General features: G+C 39.9%; 1 long non-coding RNA gene across 3 annotated transcripts in view; it reads right to left on the minus strand.

Moving 5' to 3' along the window:
- LOC119538261 overlaps positions 1 to 23790 on the minus strand; it is a 130699-nt gene that overhangs the window by 76934 nt on the left and 29975 nt on the right. For all 3 annotated transcript variants that reach the window (XR_005217533.1, XR_005217531.1, XR_005217532.1), the window contains exon 2: positions 16752 to 16844. This is a non-coding gene — a long non-coding RNA (uncharacterized LOC119538261). The remainder of the gene's footprint in view (positions 1 to 16751; positions 16845 to 23790) is intronic.

Here is a 23790-nt window from a genome sequence, read left to right on the forward strand (position 1 = left end):
TACGCAGCAAAGAGTATGAGGAAATCCAGTGTGGCTTCTTGTTTACACAGGGGTCAGACTAAGGTGGAACAAACTGAAAACCAATTTTGACTCCAGCTTTACTAAGTAATTTATGACTAGGCAGACAGATAAAAATCTTCCCAGGAAGGGAAAGCAGGCAGGTAAATTACTGTGGCTTTCTAAGTGATATGTAGTTTTTGTTTATCTTCTTTCTGTCTTCTTTTTTTTTTTTTAAGCTGTTCCTTTGCCTCGTGAATGAAAAGACTTTTTATCAGTGAATGGTCTGAAGGATGACATGGTTTCCCAGCACAGACATCTCTGTGCTTGGTGCCTCTACCCCGAGCAGTACACATCAAACTTTTCTTCTGTGCCCCCAGATCCAATTGTGGGGCTGTCATGAAACATTAATGAATTTTAATTACAGATTCTAATTACAGTGATAGAAATGATCATGCAGAGAATAATTTAGCGCATGCATCAGGCCACTTAATCCTCTTCATCGTGTTTCCATTTGCATTCCTGAACTCACTTTCATATATTTCAGGTGTTGTGGGGAAAAGTTGAGAAGGTGGCCGAATTCTGTTGCAAACTCTTGTGATTAAGAGGCACAAAATAAGGGCAGCTTTAACATGGCAGAGAGAGTAAGATCTTTGCCAGACTAAATTCACATTGCCCATGGAGAGAGCTCACTTGCCACAAAGAGAAAACTAGAGGAGAGAAATTGGGAAGGGCCTCCTAAACATTTGTTCAGCACCTATTATGGCCTGGGCAAGACACTTTATACATATACTTTTTCTCAGTCAATTCTCAAAACAGTCCTATGAGTTAGGTATTCCTATCTCCATTTTATGGCTGGTTATTTCACCATCCTCCTCGAGTGCTCTCCACCCTTCCCAGCCCTAACCCCCTACATGTGGTTACCTCCTAGTCATCCTTTAGGACACACCCATCATTAATCACCTTCTCCTAGAAGGCTCCCCTGACCTCCCCTCTCCTCCCCTGGGCCTCTGAACTCCCAAAGCATCCTGGGTTTAACGCTGTTATAGCCCTCATTATATTCTGTGTGGTAATTATTTAACATTCTGTCAGTTAGACTCCTGGGGGGAGGACTTTCACCTTATTCATCTTTGTGTTTCTCAAACTTGGTAATGCGCCTGGCACACGTTCTGTGCTTAATAAACGCTTGTGGAATGAACCGAGAAAACTGCCCATAGGTAGACAGTAAGGGGTGGAGCTTCCGTAAGAGTTCAGGTCTGCTAGACTCTAAAGCCTTATCACACTAGCTTCTATTTGGGAATTTTTATTAAGTAGACATAGAATGCAGAGCATTGTTCAGTGAAGAAGGTAGAAAGAGGAAAACTCATTATCCAAGTTTAAATTGATGTTAGGGGTCATGGGGAATCTTCTGGCATTCTCAGAGAATGTGCATTCAGTGATATGTTGCGGAGGAGAATGAGGGTTAGTCCTGCAGCTCTATGTAGAAGCAATCAGCTGTTTGTGCAGAAAATAGAGCAATTCTGCCCCTTTCCCAACCTTCTGTGCCTCTGAGGGTCACAAGGGCCGGAGGACAATAGCACCTCCTGCTGTCTCTCTTCAAGATACCAAGACCTCAGAAGAACACCCCGAAGAATACCCAGCCGAAGAATTTAATCGTCGCCCAAAGTAAAAACTAAACAAACAACTTTAATTTTCAAGCTTTGGTAAGGTCTCTTGAGTAGCTAACTGGTAGTCTCTAAGTGGTAGATAGCACAATGGGTCCTGTTTTTTCTACACCAAGAAGTCACAGGAAAAGGAGCAGAGAGAGACTGACAATACTCTGCATAATAACATCATATTATTTAATGTAATACTCTACCTCCATCATGGGCAAGAGCAGTTGAGTGGACCATGTTGCAATTAGGAATATGTTTCCTTTCCTCGACATGGATTTATACTGTATTGCCTGTGTGTGTGCATGTATGTGTGGGTGTGCTGTTAGGGTGCGAGTCTGTCCCAGTGACCTAATAGCTACACACAGGATCCCCCAGAAGGATGAGGTGGCCTATCTGCACTCATACCAGCTAAGAGACCTTGAAGGGGAACAGGTAAATCCTGTAGAAAGCTTAGAGCCAAGCTTTCTTGTGGCTAGCTTTAGTCAAGGATTGTTTCATGTCAAAGAACAGAACCCACTTAAGCTAAACCAGAAAGGGGGAGTTACTGGAAGGAAATACCATCATGTTGACACCATCTCTCTCCTAGTAGAGAGTCTGATTAGCTCCCTCTGTCCAATGCTTTACCCACCCAATCCCCCCCATCAAATCAGCAGTAGCAGCAGAACCAGGCTCACCACAGTACAATCTTGGCCACCAGCTATTGGTGAACAGGGGAAGAGAGAAGTGGCTGAGACTGATTTATCCTTAAGTATTGTCTCCTACATTTTCTATATTTTAAGAGTCCTTGTAAGCTATTTTAAATATTTTATGGAAAATGGGAGAGAGAGAAAGGTGGCCAGAGGGGAAGGAATTTGGGGGAGCAAGGGTAAAATATTTACTTATGTAACAAACAATTATGGAGTGCCTGCAATACAAAATTGCAAAAGACACAGTAAGTTCCAGTAAGCCCAAGAAGAATTTAGTCTTGGTGTCAACTTTGGCACATGTCAGAGGTTGCCAATATCTGTTCTTCAGCTTCTGTATTTTCAGACCCGTAGAATGAAGGCAAGTGTTCAGAGCAATGACTCAAGAATCTCAAGAGCCTCCATCAATAAAGAAAGATATACTTATAGGTTCATGGAACTCTCTGAGGGCAAGAAAATGGAAGTGTTCTTTTGGAAATATTTTCAACAAGATCTAGACAAAAGGGGCTTCACAGTTAATTTTAAGTTAATTTTTCAATAAATAGAATGCTCCGTTCCCCATCTAAGCCCTTACTGTAAAATGAATTCATGTCAGTGTGAGTAGATTAGTAAAAAAGAACTGGGAAAAGAAAAACTGTAGAGGAGTAACATTTAGTTATTTGATTATTTCCTGGTTACATGATCTATCTGTAGGTACCTGCAAAACTGCAAAATATATGCCAAACTAGGAAAACACAAAACTAAGCCTACACTTTCACTGAAGCACTCTGGGCAAATCCTAGAGGAGTCCACTGCAGAGTAATTATGATAATGGCTAATGTATCATGCACCACTGTGTCAGAGACTTAGCATACAGTATCTTTTTAAAATACACACACACACACACACACACACACACACACACACACACACACACACACCTGTCGTTATATAACTCCCAGAGGTACGAGTTATCACCTCCATTTTACAGAAGAAGAAACTGAATCTCACAGTGTGAATAAAACCTTTTGATTACCCAACCCAACCTGTTCTTTTAAAAAACTTTGTATGGCCTAATAAGGCAATGTCTAAAGAGCAGACAATAAAGTTGAAAATAAATTAATTACTTAGTACTTGTCCAGAGACCCAATCTAGATTCCAACCCTGAAATGAATTTTGGAGGATCAGAATGATTCAGTCATCTCAGTGTGTTTTAATTCTACAATTTAACTCAGCAACAACTTCCACCCCAAATCACGCATAAAGGTGATGACCTCTCATAAAAATCCTCAAGGAGTCTAACTCTTGCGTTCAGTTGTAGAACTCAGCCAGAAGGCTTTTAACTTCAGCACACATGAGATGGGGTGGCATAATCACACTGAGTCGAGATCAAATTTGATAACAGGAAAGTCATCTATCAGAGAAAATAATTTAAGGATCACAGCAGAATTGCTGGTTTAAAAGTGATCATAAACTGAGATGCAAATATTGATGTTTACTATCATTTTAATTGTTTTAAATGGATACGTTAGCAGACTATTTATCGGTTTTGGTCCCTCCCAACTTGGCTCTAATGAGTTGGCCTTATAAAATTACTGAAATCAGGCCATGCTGGAGAAACCGGAGCTGAGCATCTCTATGAGGGCTTTTCAGCAAAATCAGTAATCAACGAATACTGCATTATTAGAAGGGGACAGTGTCACGTGGAACGGCAGAAGGAATGAAGTTGCCTTTGGCAAGAATATAAAATTAGGTAGTTTGAGAGCAGCAGGAAAGGAAAAAGCTTTTACATTTTCAGTTTTGCAGTCACCAATGTGGTTGACACTCTGTCCCCTGCATTCACTTTTACTTTCTAGTTGTGCTTTTCCTCCTCTCAGCGATACAGGCCTTTTCTTCAGGCTCTTTCAACAGAAGGAAACATCCCTTCCATTCCTCTGCCCACTATCCCCTGTGCCTGCATGCTCTTCCATCCCATTTTCTCCTGATCACATGGTACCCTCCTATTTTGGCATTTTCCTGCTTCACTGTGGTCTGGGCCATGGGGAGGGAGGGGATCCCAGAGCAGAAGTTGAATATCCCCAGTGGGAGAGAAGGTGGGCAGGGCCTTTCTGACACATGAGCAAGACACTTTCAGTGGCTCCTCAGGCCCCTCATGAACGTCCTGTGTTTTCCTATCTGCTCCACAATCTCATGTTGGAGGCTCCCCAAGGCACAGTGGACCATATTTCTGAGCTGCTGGCAGGATCATAATCAGACCAGCTCTTACAAGCATGTAAGTTCTCAAATAAGTATAAAAGAAAATATGTAAAGTTAGTTTTTAATGAAGGCATAAAGGAGAACAGGATATTCTGATAAGGGGTTTCATAGACTAGAACATTTAAAATACACTTAAATAAAAAAGAAACATGTTATAGTGTTTGTCTCTGAGAAGAGGAAGTGGGATATTGGGACAGGGGCAGGAGGGGGACATATTTTTCATGGTACTTAAATCCTTTTGTATGTTTTTGGCTTTTGTATCATGAGTGTTGTTTAAAATTATGTTTTAAAGGATCTTGGGGTCATCTAGTTGAAGTTGAGATGTAAGACTTGTTTTCTTAAAAACGTGAATCCTTGATACCTGTCCATCTACCCTCCCCCAGCCCTCCCTGAAGTCCTCTCAAGTAGAGGCAGCCCATTCTCCCATTCCCCAGGCTTGCCCAAATAATTGGTGCAAGAGTAGGAAGTTGAGACATGCTGTTTCTAACCCACTGTTCATGCACCTTCATATAAAAATTACTCTTTCAATGCTCTTGTCCTTCAGGTAGCCCATGCTAATAACAACTATATTTATTGAGCTTTTGTAAAATGTATAGCACTCTAAATGCTTTAAATATATAAGCCAGTTAATTCCCCTGTACAGATATGAAAGCTGAAACTAAGAGAAGCCTAGTGATAGTGTGCTACACTGGGATTCAAATCCAGGTGTGTCTAAAGCCTACACTCCTAATTCCAGTGTGATATTCCCTTTTCTTCCTCTCTGTGTTGCTCACTTCTATTTCCTCCTGTCACCCCCACATTCACTGAAGAGTTTTCCATATGACATGGTGTTTCTATTGTCCTCTTACTTCACCTTCATCCTAGGGTGAGACAAGGGACCCTGGAAGGGCAGGTAGAGAAGGTTGGAGGGCCCCGCTGGATGAGGTGTTGGGGAAGTGGAATGAAGACCATTGGTCTGGAATATCCAAGCACTACCTCCTTTGCACTCTCTATCACTATTTCTCCCCATCCCAAACACACACACACACACACACACACACACACACACACACCCTAAGGCCCTGACAACTGAACATTCCACAATTGAAGATTTTGGCTTAATTCCTCTTTTCTTTTGGAGCTTTGTGTTTTGGCTTTTTATTTAATCTTTTATTAGGCACATCACTAAATGACTCACTTAAAGGGAGAACAGAAAGACCTACCTGGTGGATGCCTGCTTGGTGGACAGAAAAGAAAAGAATGCTGCCTCACATGGGAAGTCCATAGGAGGTTGGGGTGGGCACAATACATATTGAAACAGCATGGGGACGGAATCGAAAGCTGGCTAGCTTATGACCTGGCAATCCTCTACTTGGGATATACCCAGAAGATCTGAAAGCAGCAACATGAACAGACATTTGCATACTGATGCCCATAGTGGCATTATTCACAATTGCCAAAAGATGGAAACAATCCAGTGTCCATCAACAAATGCATGGATAAAAAAAAATGTGGTATATACATATGATGGAATATTATTCAGCAATAAGAAGGAATGAAGTCCTGAAGCACGCAACAACATGGATGAACCTTGAGGTCATTATGTTAAATGAAATAAGTCAGACACAAAGACACAAATATTTTATAACTAATTATAATAAATATAGAATATAGGTTACCAGGATACAGAATGAAGCTAAAGAATGGTGAACAGTTGCTTAATATGTGCAAAATGTTTAACTAGGGTGAACTTAAATATTTGGAAATAGACAGAGATGAGAGTAGCACGTTATTGTTAACTAACAGTGTTGAATGGTATGTGAGTATGGTGGAAGGGGGAAGTTTAGAGTCATGTATGTCACCAGGAGGGAAGGAAGTTGGAGGTTAAAACATTAGAATGTATAACACAGTGAATCTTGTGGTAGACAATGTCCATGATTAACTGTACAAATACAAAAAAGTTCTTTCATGAACTAGAGCAGCTGTACAACACTATTATAAAGAGTAAATAATAGAGGGGTATATGGGAAAAAATGTACCTACTGCAAACTATGGACTATAGTTAACAGTAATATTTTGATACTCTTTCATCAACAGTAACAAATGTACCACACCAATACTATGGGTGAATAATATGGGCGGATAAGGAGTATGGGAGGATTAGTATTTCCTTTTTTATTTCTATTTCTTTTCTGGAGTAAAGAAAATATTCTAAATTTGTTCACGGGGATGTATGCACAACTATGTGATGATACTATGAACCAGTGATTGTATACTTCTGACAGTTTGTATGGTGTGTGTGATATATCTCAATAACATTGCATTAAAAAAAAGTCATACAACTAATAAGTGGTGGAGAGCAGACTCTAAATCTAACTCTAAATCCTACATTATTTCTACATTACCACCCTAACTCAGAAAGTTAGAAATATAAATACATTTCCATGATCTGATAGTTCTTGTCTTGAAAGAATGCACAAAGCTCGTGTGAAATGGACCTGGGAAGAACTTCGTCTCCCTTCTCTTCATTCTGACACAAAATCAGTAAGAATTGCAGGCTGGACTCACTTTCTCTGTGTAGAACAGAATAAAACAATGATGTTACACTCTTTCAAAGTTACAGTAATACATGCGCCAAATAATTCAGAAGAAATACTCAAAATTATTAAGTTTTAGGATTTAAAATATTTTTATACTATTTTGACAGGAGAAGAAAGCAGACACTGTGAATTTGCTCCCTGCCCCCGCCCCTTAGGTCAAGTAAACAGAAGGAGATTTTGTATTCACTTAAGATATGAAGTTCAATAATAAAACATAATAAAGATTAAAAAAAAAAAAAACTGGCTAGCAACAGGCTGAAACAGGAAAGAAGAGGAGAGCTGGGACCCAGGGAGCTCAGGGGAACAGATGGAGGGAAGGAGCATTTCTTTTTTCTTTCTTTAAAATTTAGAAAGCAATCATAGAAATAAGAAAGATAATCACTTCCTTCGCCTTACCCCTTGGCTAATCAATGGCCTGAAAATAAATACCTGAATTACTTTTCTCCTCTCAGCCATTTCAATAAATTATTCAAAAAAACAAAAACAAAAACAAAAACAACTTATAAACAGAGCCTGTGTTCTGGAAAAAAACAACAACAGAGAACTCAAACCCCAAAGTGGTTGCCATAAGCCCTACCAAGGGGACACACACATACACACACACACACACACAAAACCTAAGTAGGAAAATTATCTAAATGGGTATCTTTTAAGTTTCTTACAGCTTGTGTCCCAGGCAGAAAAGATACTGTTTCAATTCCTGACAGGGGAACTGCTTCAAAGAGAGACACCAGAGGATTTAAACAGCTTTCTAAAAAAGGCAAAACTCAAACAGTCAAGAAGATTTCAATAATTTTTCTTTCTTTCTTATTTTCCCTTCCCATTCTATTTTTTCTTTTTTTCTCCTGTGCCACACCTCCTGATCTTTTCCTTCTTTCCACTCTCTCTCCTTTGTTTCCTCCATTTTCTTTCACAGATACTGTAAGACAGAGTAGTCACTAACATTGTTTTAACTGTATCACAGTTTTTGGGGAATTAGAAAAAATAATTGCCATACATCATTAGACAACTGTCAGCCAGGAAAAAAAAGTCCAAATGAGAGTCCTGGGAGTAGAACCTCAGGGAGCAGCTTATAATCAGTGTCGTAAGAACTGCTGTATCTTCTGGGCATGGTTTTATTTAATCACCTATACTGATGGTAAAGGTTGAGTACTTTTACTAAGGTTAGCACCATAAGCACAGGGCCAAGCAAACAGTGATTCACAATTAATATTGTTTCATTAGGATATTTTGGCAGAACATATAAGCAAAGTCTCTAACATTATGCCATTGATCTATAAGCAATCATAACCCTTGTATTATAAAAAATGGTGGCAAAAAGAACCTGGGTAATTTTGAAAGACAGCATTTCTATGGGTTTGAGCATCCATGAGGAAACCTCTGGAGGGAAGTAAACCTCTGAATCAGGAGTCAGGCAAAGAGAACAATACCTACCCTGCACCAAATCTACACTAAGCAAGCTTGTAATCCCTGCCCTGGTAAGCGCAAAGTCTGTTGGAAAGGTAGCATGTAATAAGAAACAATATACTAAGATAAATGCAACAAGGTTAAGAATATTTAAGAAAGAATTTACTCTGACTGTATGAATAGAAATGGCTTCCTAACAATCTATAGCCTCCACTTCCTTCTGCCCTAACCAGCTGCATTCCCTTCTCACCTCTCAGCTTCCATCTGTGGTCATAGGCCCACCCAAAAGATGACATTATTCCCGCCAAAACAGCTGTGCAACAAAGATTCCTCACCTCTGAGAACACCTAATCTGTCCCTGACTCTGGCAGCTGGTAGCCTGTTGGCCATTTGTGGTTCCCCAGGCTCCTCACTTTTAGCCTTTTTTTGATCAAAATTACCCAGTCACTATTTAACCCCTTCCTAGACGTTTAAGATACCTGATTTCTTGTCAGTTCCTGTCCACTGATACTCCACACTCAAAGATCTTTGGTTCACCCTCACCTATTGATCTGCCTAATTCCAGACCCCAAATGCTCCTTCCTACTTCCCTTAGCCTGATGGGGATCTACTCTAAGTGTGGTTGGGTAGAAGGTCAAACCCCAACATTCTTGTCACCGTTGAGTTACATTATAATAATGGAAGAATGGGAAAATGTTAGCATTTCCTCTTGTTATGATATGTTACCTTGTTAGGTGAAATTACCCAACCAGTTCCTGCAAGACACAGGATCCACAAAGAGGTCTCTGTGGCTCTAGGTCTCTGTTCCTGGTTAAAAAAATGAACTAAGAGGTTAAGGTCTCAGACTCAACCAAGGTTGAGAGCAACCAACTGAATGGAATTGACCAAGAATTTTACGTTTGGAAGAACTGCAAATGTTCATTTAAAAAATTATACTGTAGTTTGGCGGGAATACTAATGGACCAGGAGATACAAGCATCTCCTCTCTCTCTCTGTCTCTCTCTCTCTGTCTCTCTCTCTCTCTCTGTCTCTCAATTCTGAAGCACTTAATTGGAATCTTGAGTAACAATGACTGAATATGGCTTTCACAGTATCAGTACCTAAGAATCACTTTACTGAAGACTGAAATGCATTTACCTCTATGGGGAAACCCAGAGGGTATTGTGTATAAGTGGTTCCTATGAATATGAGTGGGGCCAGGGAATCGATCCAATGAGAGGTATCTGTTATGTTTCCTTCAAAAGGGCTAACCCACTCTCCTGGAGCCCATGCCAGGATACAGCAAGTTAAAAGTGCCATTTTCTAATCCTCTTAATGATCACCCATCACAAGGCTATTCTTTATAGTTTGGTCTAAATGATCACATCTGCCTGCCAAGACTTGGCTGCTTCCTAGTACAGACTGACTTCAGGTAAAACTGTAAAGATGTCCAAGCCTGTCTTTTGTGGCACCCAGCTCAACTTTCTACCTTTTTCCCTATCTGCTTCTGCCTGTCCCCTCCCTCTGCCCAACCACCTTTCATATATCAAGGCTTTCAGGCACATTTTCTCCTTTCTCTGCTCTCAGAAAAGGCTTGACATATCCTATTCTGAAAAGTGTTTCCTGTGAAATGAAAGTCTGTCCATTCTAATTTGGAGTGGAGGGGTGGGAAGAGATCTGTGTGCAGATTGATATGTGTGCATGTATTTGTATCTCTGTATGACCAAAGAAGCCCTTCCTCAGTACCCTTCAAGTTCAACAGATGGATTCTGAACACTTAGGAAAGGCAGAATGGTGTGGGGCAGTGATTTTCAACCGTAGTTATAGATTAGTATCACCTGGGAGGTTTTCGAAGCATACCAATGCCAGGGCCTTAAGTTAATCAGATTCTCTGCCAGGGTTTAGAGGAATACACTTTGGTTTTGGAATTGGCAGCTGTGGGTTCAAATACCAGCCCTGCTACTTACAGGTGGCTCAACCTTGAACGAATTATTTAACTCTGATATGTTTTAGCTTCTCCATCTATAAAATGAGGTAGCGATCCCTATCTTACTGCAGTGTAGACTAGTTAAATGATCAGGAGAGCACCTGATCCATCATAAGGACTTAGTAACTGGTTCTTTTGCCTGTTCCAATGCCAGGCACTGTACTAGGTGCCAGAAATCACATGTTCAAGGAACCAAGCCCAGAAACAAGATCTGGCTTTGCATACACAGATACCTGCCTTTTGAAGGAAAAAAATTTCCTAGGGCAATCCCAAAAACTTCTTCCAGAGCAGTGATTTCTCACCCCAGGATGCACATTAAAATCGCCCTCAGAATTTTTAAAAAATGTGAATGGATGTTTAGACCCCACCCCAAAGATTCTGATTTAATTGGTCTGGGATGAGACAACAGTATTTTTTTAAAAGGTTCTGATGTGAGTACAGGATTGAAAAAATACTTTTCTAGAGCAAGGATAGATATATTATCATAGAAACAGCAACACTCTTCGGTCAAAAGTTGGTTTTGTGTTGTAGCTCTGCCACTTACAGTATGACCTTGGGCACATAACATAAATTCTCTAAAATTGAAAATGGAAATAATGGTATTTGGCTTAAAAAGGAGAGTCATAAGAATCAAATGAGATAATTAAAGTGAAAGTGCTTTTGGAACCATAGAGCATTGCACAAATTTAGTTCTTATAATCCTGAAGATGCCAAATGTCTCGAGTTAGCAGCCTGATTGGTCTACAACCCTCCCACAAGATTGATCAGTACCTGTGAGTTAGATAGAGGGTATGGACATGGGAATATAGAGAAATGCTGATGGTAGCAAGACTTTGCCCACTTTCTCCAAGTGAGAGAAGGCAAGTTTTGTCTCTGGGTCAAGAATCCATCAAATTTCAAAGACAAATTCAACAGCAAATTTCTCACCATCCCAAGCAACAATTTATCTGATATGTAAACAGTTGCTGCAACTTCTTATTTCTGGAATAGTTTCTACCTTCCAAATTTAACTTCTTCCTGCTCCTATAATACTATGGACAGGTCTTTAAGGTAGCTTGGAATAGATCAGTACTCTAATCTCACAGGTCCTAAGAATTGGATTTAATTTAACTGCCTCTGTGGTAAAATGCTGGAAATATTTTCAAGCCTTTAGCCCCTGGCATTGTAAATCAATCTGAATGTCAGCCAAGAGAAGTGGTGAGATGTGAGCTAGCCTCATGTCCAAAAACATTGCTCATTACTTCTGTAATAATAAAAAGAAAAACAATAAATGCTGCATTTAAACACTACTTCGTGGCAGGTCTTAAAAATCAGGAAAGATGAATTGGGGAAATTTTATAGCTGCTGCTGATTACCTCCTCCCCTTGGTGTTCAGACACTAAGCACTGGTTGTAGCCACAGTGCTGCTCCAATATTTCTTTAGACAGTGGTTCTCAACCTTGGCTGCACTTTGGAATCATCTGGGAATTTGGTAGAAGTCAGAGTCTCAGGCCCCATTCCAGACCTACTAATTCAGAATTTACATTTTAACCTGAATTTCCCCCGGGTGATTCCTAAACATATTAGAATTTGAGGAGCCCTGTCTGACAAAATCATCTCATCAAATCTTCATAACCCAATGTGACAGTTATTATTTCCCCATCCCACGTATAAGGCAACCGAGACTTAGATGAGAGCAATTACGACTCGGCCAGGACCATACAGCTAGGTACTGGCAGGCTGAGACTGGGTCCAGTCTGCTAATTCCAAGAGCAAAGCACTTTCCAACTCATGACTTTGGCCTTGATGTAGGGGTTTTTGTTTTTGTTTTTGTTTTGTTTTGTTTTGTTTTAACTCTCATGAAGATACTATGTATATAATTTATTTTGCCCTCTTCTGCACAAACAGCTTCTCAGGAATTATTCTTAACAGATGAACTGCAAGTAGAAGTAAAAGAGAAAAGTTCTGAGAGAGACACAATCCAGAAATAAAAGATGAAGAAAAATAAAATTTCCTTTGATAAGGACCCTTACAAAAAAGCCAGAGAAAGGCTTCAATTTATGGATTTCTGGTAACCCTGGAAACCTGCACCTCTGTAGAATAGGGATAAAAATCCTCAAAGGATTGGAATGAAGATTAGTAACATAATTAAATAGAAGGCAGATGGAACCCTTTGAGAAAGAAATCAATAACTACATAGATGTTGAATACCAATATACGAAAACACCCGCTACTGAGGTGATGCCCTGCTGCAAAGCACTGTAGCCATGTCCAAGATGGGGCTGAGCATCAGGGGCTTTGACTGGTGAGTGCACCCCTTATCGTCTTGCACTTTTGCCCTGCCTGATCCAAATTCCAAACACCCAAAAAGGTCTGAAACAGAAGACAGTCCAGGCCAATGCAGAGGCTGAAGGAGCAGCACCGTACAAAGAAAAAGTACTGGAATAGGTGTGGGAGACTTGGCTCCTCTGTCCTGTGCTGCCACTAATTTGCTGTGTGACTTTAGATCAGTCACCTAAGCTCTCTGAATTTCAGTTTCCACATTCATAAAATAGGAGATAATAAACCTTCCCTTGCCCCTATGATGGACTTTTTGAGTATTATGTTAATGCATAGGAAATTACTTGGAAATCATGAAGCATCATGTCATAAGATGTTCTAATTACTACTTTTCTTCCGGTCGTGCAGGTATAGACACCTGAGATCCAGATTCACACCATCTTGCTGAAAGTGAACCAATACTAGGCAGAAGCCGTCAGCTGCTGGGCTGCTTGAATTGTGTTAACCTAGTGCTAGCAAATACTGGAAGCTGGTACAGTTTGTTTAGGATAAACCAGGAAAGAGCCCTCAAAACAGCTCCCTTACTGGCAAGCCACTATTATGCCAGTGTTTGCTTAGTTGAAGCATTGTCCCTGGGAAGCTTCAAAATGCAAATTTTCCTAAGAAAGATAACATACTGAATGTATTCCAGTCATTTATACTTTGGTGTAAATTAGTCTAGCTACACATTCCTGAGTACTGCTCTTAATTAATATCACAATTTAGGCCCCCAACCAAGAAAACTAGATTGGTGATTTTGATAGTGGGGAAAAGAGAAAGAATTTTGGAGACTGGAACTTGACCTTGAGAGGCAGTGGGGTGGGGGTGTGGCTACTGCAATTAGGGGAGGGGAAGTATTGTAATAGGGAGAATGCTCTGACTATAAAATTGGCAAGGGTCTCAGGGTTAGGCCAAAAGAGTTTTCTTTCTTAAAGAGGAATAAAGAACCAGGTGTGGGGAAGTGGAATGAAAACATAGCATGATCAGACAGTAGATCACAGAATGTTTTATGCTGAAACCAGGTGATTTTCATGACGGGGCTCTTCAAGAGAGGCTGATTCTGGCTCAGGCTGAAGGTGAGCTAAAGTATAGGTATCTGGAGGAAGGAAAGAAGCTTGACCAAAGTTTGGTTAACAAGCATTTTGCTCCAATTAATCAGTGGGCAAGCAGTTCAGCTAATCAATGATGAGAACAAAGAATGGGAATTCGGAGGGTCTGTATCTGGCCTGGTCCTAGGAAAACAAGGGGACATCTGTGACTCTTCTCTAAGTCACATGAGGAAGCGTGGCTCTTTGCAGTAAGCCTTTTTCCAGAACTCAAAGGGTGAGGAGACTTCTTAACCTTCAATGTTTTCTAGGATCACAGGGCTCAGGTAAAGGTCAACATTGTCATCTGTGTTCCTCCATTTTGGTGGGTGTTAGGTCGGAGTCATTGAAGAATCCACACAACGCAGCGAGTCATAGTTTAAGTAGAGAGTTTAAGGTTTATTAGAGGAAGAAAGCAGGTGGGAGCCAGCGAAAAGAAAGAAAGAAAATGGCTCCGGCTCTCTATCTGAGAGCAGCATTTTTTAAAGGAAAAAACCACGTTGGGACGGAAGGGTGTTGGTGGAGGGGTGGGGTGGGGAGGGTGCCTGCTGTGTGTGTCCTGTGCCCTGATTGGGTGTGGGCTTATCAACTTCTGAGCTGATTGGTTGTTAGGGTTTGAACACACTACTCTTCTTTGATGTGCAGCTGTATTATCTATGTGGAGGAAGCAGGCATTTTGGCTTGCTTGTGGTTGTCCATCCTATAGGTCTACCTGATCTTGTCTTATCCACCTTTTGGGGTCTAGGCGCCTCTATAACTGGGATTTCTAAAACAGCCTTCAACCCTTAGTTTATGGTGCACCTGGTATCTGTGAGATAAGCTGCAGGGCCCCTGGATCAGACATTCCTTTTCTGGGGTCTGACAGTGGGTGCTAGCCTTATTGGTCTTCCCTTGCAGTTGTATTTGATTCCTAAATATAGGTCCCATATCTCTGACTCACTGGAGTAGATTGGATTACTCATCACCAAATGTCTGCCTCTGAGAGAGGTTTATAAAAGCCTGTCCTGTTGAACTCTTGAGTAGCTATGTGACTTACTAGGCTAACGAAAAGTGGGAGAAGTGACACTAAGGACCAGAGCACGGTTTGCCATCTCTCTTTCCCTCTGTTTCAATGACATGCAATGTTCCAGGTTGAGGCTGCTCCATGAGCCTGGGTCCCAGAGGAGAGGTGTGGAGCAGAGTGGTAGCTGATCCATGTTGGATGTAGGGGTAAGAAATAAACCTTTGTTATTACAAACATTGACATTTGGAGTCCTCATTTATTACTATAGGAACTGATGTACACACCCTTTAATTCCTACAACATACAGCAACTTTAGACACACAGTCAGCCAGACTTGACTCCAGCTCTAACACACCATGATCTTCAGAGAGGGAGGATGAACCCATCAGTCAGGGACAAGTAAGGTACTCATGTGTTCTGTGATTGATTTCAGCACCTAGATAGTGGTGTGTATTGTTCTGAGTCTTTGTTGATTTTTTCTGTCTTTATGGATTTAAGACCCTTTATAAAATCTCATCCTAGAAATCTAGCATCCTACTTTAATACCAGGATCTCCTTTGGGTAAACTAAGCTTTATCATATGACAACTCTCATAAGATAGATCTCTTTTAAGCCTTCCAAGAGGAAACCATCCATCTGGCCTGGCCCAGGCCATCTACCCGTCTAGAAAATGACCAAACACTATCCAATACCATAAAATTGAATTTCTAAAAACCCGGCAGTAATCATTAGTGGTGTTACTTTCTATGACAATTTTTTTTTCATGTATGGATTTTCCTTTTTTTCTCTTTGTCACCTTTTCAACCATGGAGATAAGGTGGCAAGGTAGAAAGTCTGCTCCTTTCGAGTCTGATAAGCCCAGGTCCTGATTATGCCACGTTCCCCCAGTGTAACCCTGGGAAACTCTTTACCTTCCTGAGGCTTCACCTCTTCATCTGTAAGTCTGGGATAATTTTTCAAAGATTGCAAGAGGCTGTGAGGTATGTCTGAAACTGAGTAGGTATTCAAAAAATAGTGGCTGATCATGGGGCTGTCACATATTTCAAGCTGTGGTTTTCTTCCTTATTGATAACAGATTTTTAAAATTCCAGAAAGATCTTTTGGAGACATTTCCTTTATTGAGTTAATGGGTTCAAACTGTGTGTTTATTGTGTTCTCCTCCCCCCACCCCCCAGCCTACCCACCTCTCTAGGAGACAGGGGTACCTTGAGGGTAGAGGTTGTGAAATACTCCTATTTGCCACTCAAGTAGCTACCAAATGGCCTGGTGTGTAATAAATGTTCAAATCATGTTGCTAAATAAAGGAATGGATGAATGATTGGATTCAAAATAGTGAGTCTTACAAAGTAATTCGCTACTACATATTGTTTCTACTTCTTTCCCTTTAGTTCTCCTTGCTGACCTTCACAGTGGCAGTAATGAAATGAAGGGAATGTAAATATGTGCATGTATGTGGGTAGCAACTGAGGCTTTCAGTGAAGTGTCATGTCAAACAAACTCTGTTAAAAAATGTATTCTGTTGAAATAAAATTTGAGAGTAGGGAAATTCTGCACACTCTGGATACTTATTGTTCATCATTCTTTAACTGTGCCATCCCCTGAGGGAGGCAGCAATGAACAAACCAATTCTGCTGTGCTGGCTGGTTTTTATCGTGTTCAAGGGGTACAGAAATTATTAGCAGGAGTTACAGCCATTCAGAGATCTAAATTAAACATGAAATCATCATAAAAATTTTAAAAGGTAAGCAACATCCCTGCCTGTGTTCAATTTTGTAGATTGTGAAAAATAACAGGCTTTTGTGTTTCTTATAGATAGATAAATAGATTCTGGATCTTTCTTTACCTGGACTCAGTGTCTGCTATCCATCAGCTCTAGTGGGATGACTCCATGCTTCTTCCCAAAGCTTGGGAGGGGTTCCAAGGGCTTCCAGGGGATCTGGGTCCAAAGCAGTGTGGAAAAAAATCTTTAATACTGGTATCAGTCAAGCCCTCACTTTGAAACACAGGTTAGTTCTCTTCCCTGAAGCATATTTGTTAAGTAAAGTAAACTGCAGTGCTTTTCAAATCGTATTCTGTGACCACCTGCCTCAAAATCCCTGGGATGGGGTGGGCTAAAATGCTGACTTCAGAGCTCTGCCCCAGATGGCTGAGTCAGAATTTCAGAGAGGAGGCCCAAGAATCAATATCTAATAAAACTCCCCAGGTAAATCTTCTGCATACTAAATTGTGAGAATCACTAGTATGTCTTAAGTGCAGAGCTTCTAGGGAACCAAGTTTGAATTCTTAATTAGCTGTGTGACCTTATGTAAGTTAGCTCACTTTCCTAGGCCTCAATGGCCTCACATCTGAAAAAGCACACCTAAGTTTGTCGAAAAGATAAAATGAAAGGAGATTTTGTATGTAAAGCAATGTTTCTCATACTCTATGGACATAGGACTTTCCTGGGGATCTTGTTAAATGAAAATTCTGATTCAATGAATGTGGGGTGGGGCCTGAGAGTCTGAACTTTCTAGCAAGTTCCCCAGAGAAGCCAATGCTTCTCTGTTCACACTTTGAGTAATTGCCAGGCATGTAGTAAGTTCTTAATGAATGTTCGCTATTCCATTATTAGAATCAGCTGGATGAGGATGGAAAGCTAGAGAGCAGTAGTTTTATTAAACACTGATATCTATTAGAATCACCCGTGCTGCTTTGGAAACAAAGTGCTTCTGGGCTCCCGTCTCCAAAAATTCTGATTCATTATCTTAATGTGGAGTCCAGGAGTCTGTTTTCAAACTGCCACAAGGGAGCCAGGACTGAGCTACATCTAAAGTAATAAACATCTTGGATGAAATCTTATTTTGCAGCCACTTGAGAGAGTGTCAAAATGTCCCCCTAGTACAAAACTCTTATTCACATTGATGCCAGTCTAAAATGTAATGCCCGAGTTGGGACCATCAAAAGAGGAGACAGAAAATTTTGGCCTTAGTCTCTAGACTTCTCTGGAGCCTCTGGCAATTCCTTACAGAACCAGTCTCCATTGTTCTTCCATCTATCTCTTACTGTACAAAGGAAGAAGGGGGTTACAAGAGGCAAACACCACAGGGGATCCAGCTCCATCACTTGCTAGCTGTGAGATCTTGGGCAGGCTACTTCAACTCCCTGCTCCTCAGATACCTCATCTGTAAAATGGGGATAATATGTAACCCACCTACTTCATAAGCTTGTGAGAGTCAAATGAATGCTCTGTAACCTTGCTATTCTAAGTGTGGTCCATGGACCAGCTGTATCACCATCACCTGAGAGCTTACTCAAAATGCAGAATCTCAGATCTACTGAATAAGAATGTGCATTTTAACAAGATCCCTACCATCCCCAAATGATTCCTACAAAGTTTGCAAAACATTGTTTTATGTCACAGAAAAATTGTAACATAGAAAAACCAGTCATCAACCCAGGGGGGTGAATCTCCCTGGCAACGTGGAATATGACTCCCAGGGAGGAATGTAGACCTGGCATCGTGGGACGGAGAACATCTTCTTGACCAAAAGGGGGATGTGAAAGGAAATGAAATAAGCTTCAGTGGCAGAGAGATTCCAAAAGGAGCCGAGAGGTCACTCTGGTGGGCACTCTTACGCACAATTTAGACAACACTTTTTAGGTTCTAAAGAATTGGGGTAGCTGGTGGTGGATACCTGAAACTATCAAATTACAACCCAGAACCCATGAATCTCGAAGACAGTTGTATAAAAATGTAGCTTATGAGGGGTGACAATGGGATTGGGAAAGCCATAAGGACCACACTCCACTTTGTCTAGTTTATGGATGGATGAGTAGAAAAATAGGGGAAGGAAACAAACAGACAAAGGTACCCAGTGTTCTTTTTTACTTCAATTGCTCTTTTTCACTTTAATTATTATTGTTGTTATTTTTGGGTGTGTGCTAATGAAGGTATCAGGGATTGATTTAGGTGATGAATGTACAACTATGTAATGGTACTGTGAACAATCAAATGTATGATTTGTTTTGTATGACTGCGTGGTATGTGAATATATCTCAATAAAATGAAGATAAAAAAAAGCAAAAAAAAAAACACGTCATCAGAAAGCAGCAGACCTTATATAATACGTGAAGCATTTAGAGGCCAGCAAAATCAAGTACTAAATAGTGTGATCTAGACTTTTCCAGAAACCAGGACCATTAAAAAACAACAGCAGCAACATTATCTAGTCCTATTTTTAGCTCTGATTAGAATCATCAGTGCTTCTTAAACATTTCCACATCAAAGAACAAATAAAGAACAGTAACATTGATACATCACAGTAGAATAAAAGGATGGGGCTGCTCAAGACCATTAGAGTCAACTGTCTCAGGCGCTTCTCAAAATTGAATGTGCAATCATCTGGCGATCTTGTGAAAATGTGGATTCTGAGGTGAGGCCTGAGAATCTGCATTTCAAACAAGCTCCCAGAAGATGCCTATGCAGCTAATCCACATACAGTACTTTGAGAAGTAAGGGTTGGAGACTCAGGCCACCCAGGCACCAGGGTGGAGCAGGGTACATCTTACGCTATCTGTAGCACAATGGATAGGAAGCATTACCCTAACTCATCTAATTTATTGGGACCAGAGAAGTCCTGTACCTAAGGATATGTTTAGTACCTGATGTACATGGGGAGAAGAGGAGGTGGATGGAAAGAAACCTACCTCACCTGTGCATACGTATAGCTCCACTTTGCGGTGATAAATATGTGAGCTGATACTGCTGATGGGAAGGGAAAGAGCTAGTAGATATAAGATCCTGCAAGCTGCGAAACCTGTCAGTATAAACCTTTCTGCTTCTCCCAAACTGGGTATTTATATTCATTTACATGTCTCTCTTTGGAGGAGAACAATGGGAGTGCATAGCTTCCAGGGGTTACACAATGTTTTCCCTCTGGCTCTTGCTTTATATATACATGTTCAATCTTCCGTGAACTCCCCAAGTAATTGGTTTCATGGAATTTTGCCTTGGTATAGCATTCCTACTCCCTGGATTCCTGAGACTGTATGTTTGATGTACCAGGTAGCGCTGTACCACCTCCTTCTACAAGATTCATGACACAATACTTTAGCAAGAAATTATCTACAAGAAAAGAATATATTTAATAAACATTACTGACAAAACCTGAACAATCCCAGTATTTAAATATTCATTCAAATAACTGTATTCTTATGGAGAAACAAAAAAACACAAGGCATAAAAAATTTTTAATTTCTTTTTGGCAAAAACACCAAAAACAAGGTTGAAAGACAAATGGAAAACTGGAAAAAAAATTGGCAATTTAAACAAATATTTAATACACAATACTTAAAGGTCATTAAGGAAAATGATCACAATAGAAAAACAGCAAAGAACATAATCTAGGAATTCACATAAACAATGCATGAGCAAATAGCCAATATTATTGTTATTTGCAAATAATCCCCAAATGCAAATAGAAAACATTTTACCTATGGAATAACTAAAGATAAAAAGTTTTGGCATAACCCCTCTTGGTGACGGTTGGGACACTGGCACAGTCATATATTCTGCTGATGGGAATATAAATTGGTCAAATGTATCAAAAGTCTTTAATATTCATACCCTTGAAGCCAGTAATCCCACTCCTAGAAAACTTACTGTAAAGAGAAAACTGCAAAGAAGATGAATAGTCATCCATTCATTCATCAGCAGGTATTTATTGAGCCTTTATATACGTCAGGCATTAGATTAGGAATTAGGGATATAACCAACCACAAAATAGACCAAAATCCATGCCTTCAAGAAGCATACATTCTAGTTAAGAGAGACAAATGACAAACAAGTGTGTGTGTGTGTGTGTGTGTGTGTGTGTGTGTGTGTGTATGTAGGTGTGTAATTAGGAAAGTAACTAGGAAAGGCTTTTCATATAAGGAGACATTTAAGCAGAGGCTTGAAGGAATTAGGGAAGCAGACCATAAGGATACCAGGGGAAAGACAATCCCAAGCAGATGGAGGAGCAGGTTAAGGTGAAAGTGTATTCGTGTATTGAGGATCTTCGAAGAGGCCAGTGAAACTGGAGCAGAGTATGGGGTGGGATAAAGTGGTAGAAGATGGGGCCGGGGTGTAGGGAATGCTAGATCACACAGGGCCTTGTAGACCATGGTAAGGCTAGGGGGGGTTTACTGTCAGTAAGACAGCAGTATTGGCAAATCATGACCAGAGCTGGGATGAGCAAGGATTTAAACTTGCATAGACTCTCTCTCTGTCTTTTTTATTAGAAAAGTTGTGGGTTTATAGAAAAATCATGCGTAGAATACAGGATTCCCATATACTTCCCTATCATTAACATCTTGCATTTGTGTGGTACATTTGTTACAACTGACGAAACAAAATTTTTATAATTGCACTATTAACTATTGTCCATGGTTTAACTTAGGGTTCACTGGGTGGTGCAGTTCCATAGACTTTTAAAAGAATTTTATTCTAGTAACACATATACAACCTAAAATTTCTCTTTTAACATGCAAATATATAATTCAGTGCTATTAATTATGTTCACAATGTTGTGCTACCATCACATCATGCATTACTAAAACTTTCCAATCATCCCAAAGAGAAACTCTGTACATTTTAACCCTTAACTCCCTATCCTTGATCCCCACCCCATCCCCTATATTCTAGATTCTAACTTTATGAGTTTGCTTATGCTAATCATTTCATTTTAAAGAGCTCACACAATATTTGTCCTTTTCTGTCTGGCTTATTTCACTCAATATGAGGTCTTCAAGGTTCATTCATGTTGCACCGTGTATTAGAACTTCATTCTTTCTTATGACTGAATAATATATTTCATTTATGTATATATCACATTTTGTTTATCCATTTATTGGTTGATGGACACTTGGGTTCCTTCCATCTTTTGGCAATGGTGAATAATGCTTCTATGAACTTTGGTGTGCAGATATATGTTCCATTTCCTGCTTTCAGTTCTTTTGGGTAGATATCTACAAATGGGATTGCCAAGTCATATGGTAATTCTATATTTAACTTCCACAGTGGCTGCACCACTTTACATTCATACCAACAATGAAGGAGTGTTTGTATTACTCCACATTCTCTCTAACACTTGTAATTCTCCATTTTTTCATAGTAGCTACTCTAGTGGGTGTGAAATGGTATCTCTTGATTCATATTTCCCTAATGGCTAATGATGTTGACCATCTTTCCATGTGTTTTTTTTTCCCTGAAAACAAATTTTTATAGGAAATCCATGAAAAAGTAATCTCAGTTTTAATAGAAAAGATACAGATCTTATTATTTGCCAATTGGTCATAACTACACAGTATATAGAACTTGCAATGAAAGATATTACAGTCAGAAATGGAAAGAAAAAATGTCACAGTTTAGTTCTAGTTTGTTAAGAACATAGTTAAGGGCTGAGCCAGTGATGTAATATAGAACAGAATGAAGCAATTAGTGAGGCCTTGATCACAACCTAAGCAGATTGGACTTTTTTGCACAAATAAAGTACCTGCTTACTTAAAAACAAATCAGAGGAAGCAGGATTAGCTTTCTACCGTGTTAGCAATTTAAAGCGGAGGCATTACACAGAGGCCACCCGTGTGGATTTCAAAGCACCACTCATTCTCAAAATCACAGATTCACACATCCGCAAGCAACTTATACAAATCATGCAATACAAACCCCAAATTCCATCAGATGAGTCTAAAAAGGACAGAAATAGTTCTCCATTCTTTAATAAAATTAGTAGAAATGGAAGACACAATTATGTCCCCCTACTTATTAGCTATTTCAGTAGCTTAACACCATGGTAAACAAGATCAAAACCTTTAAAATTATACATTGGCAGAAAGCAGTCGGTCACTTTGATTACATTAATCATGATATATTATTGAATTCAACAGCCTTTTCTTTCTAGATTCCAGACTTCCATCTAGTTCATTTATTCATTTTTCATTAATCAATTAACATTTATTTAGCACCTACTCTATGAAGGCTTAACCTTAGATGCTCGTGGAATACAAGCAATTGTAAACCAGTTTCTGCTCTCAAGAACCTTCAGATTTGGTCGAGTATGTTTAAAAAAAGGCCTGTGAAAATGTTAAATAATAATGCAATTACATAAAAACACAAAAAGTATATGATTAAGTGCTAAATAAAAACATACAAGTACTAGGCCCCATAAAGGGGAGAGATTAAGGTCACGGAAAACTTGGAAGAAACTGGGTGGACCTTTCAAATAATAGTGGAAGTTAAATGGGGGAGAGGGCCAGAGGCATTTTAGAGAGGGGAACAAAGAGTCAAGACTGAACTTGGGAAGGAGTCTTCTCTTTGAGTGGATCACTGGTAATTGTATGGTTCCTGGCAAAGCCAAGTGCACACCAATGACAGGGAATTGTGCACACCTGGCTTTTCATGGTTTTAAGTTTGAAAACTGAACTCAACAAAAAATAATAACAATGATAATATGCTAACAGTGAGACAATGAACATAATTCATAAATTTAGTAAATTAATTAGGAAGGCTATACTGGGAGTTATTAAGGAGTGCTAATTTGCTACACTGCCAACAGCAGATAACATACAATACATGGCTTTAACTATGGGAATTTATTAGCATGTTTTGAAACTGTGAAAATGTCCAAATCTAGGCATCATAAAAACGTTTTTTTCTTGAGGACCAGCTGCCAGCGATCCTGGACTCCTCTGCCACATAGCAAGGCACATGGCTGCGTCTGCTGGCCTCTCCCTTTTCTTCTGGGTTTCCTTGCTTTCAGCTATTTGCTTCCATGGCTTTTTCTCTCTCTCTTTCTGTGTTCATTCTGCTCATCTTCTTGTCCTGCCACTTCAGTCATCATGTTAATCACGCCAAATGTCTC

The sequence above is a fragment of the Choloepus didactylus genome, chromosome 6 (genome assembly GCF_015220235.1).
Source record: "Choloepus didactylus isolate mChoDid1 chromosome 6, mChoDid1.pri, whole genome shotgun sequence".
NCBI classification, from domain to species: domain Eukaryota; kingdom Metazoa; phylum Chordata; class Mammalia; order Pilosa; family Megalonychidae; genus Choloepus; species Choloepus didactylus.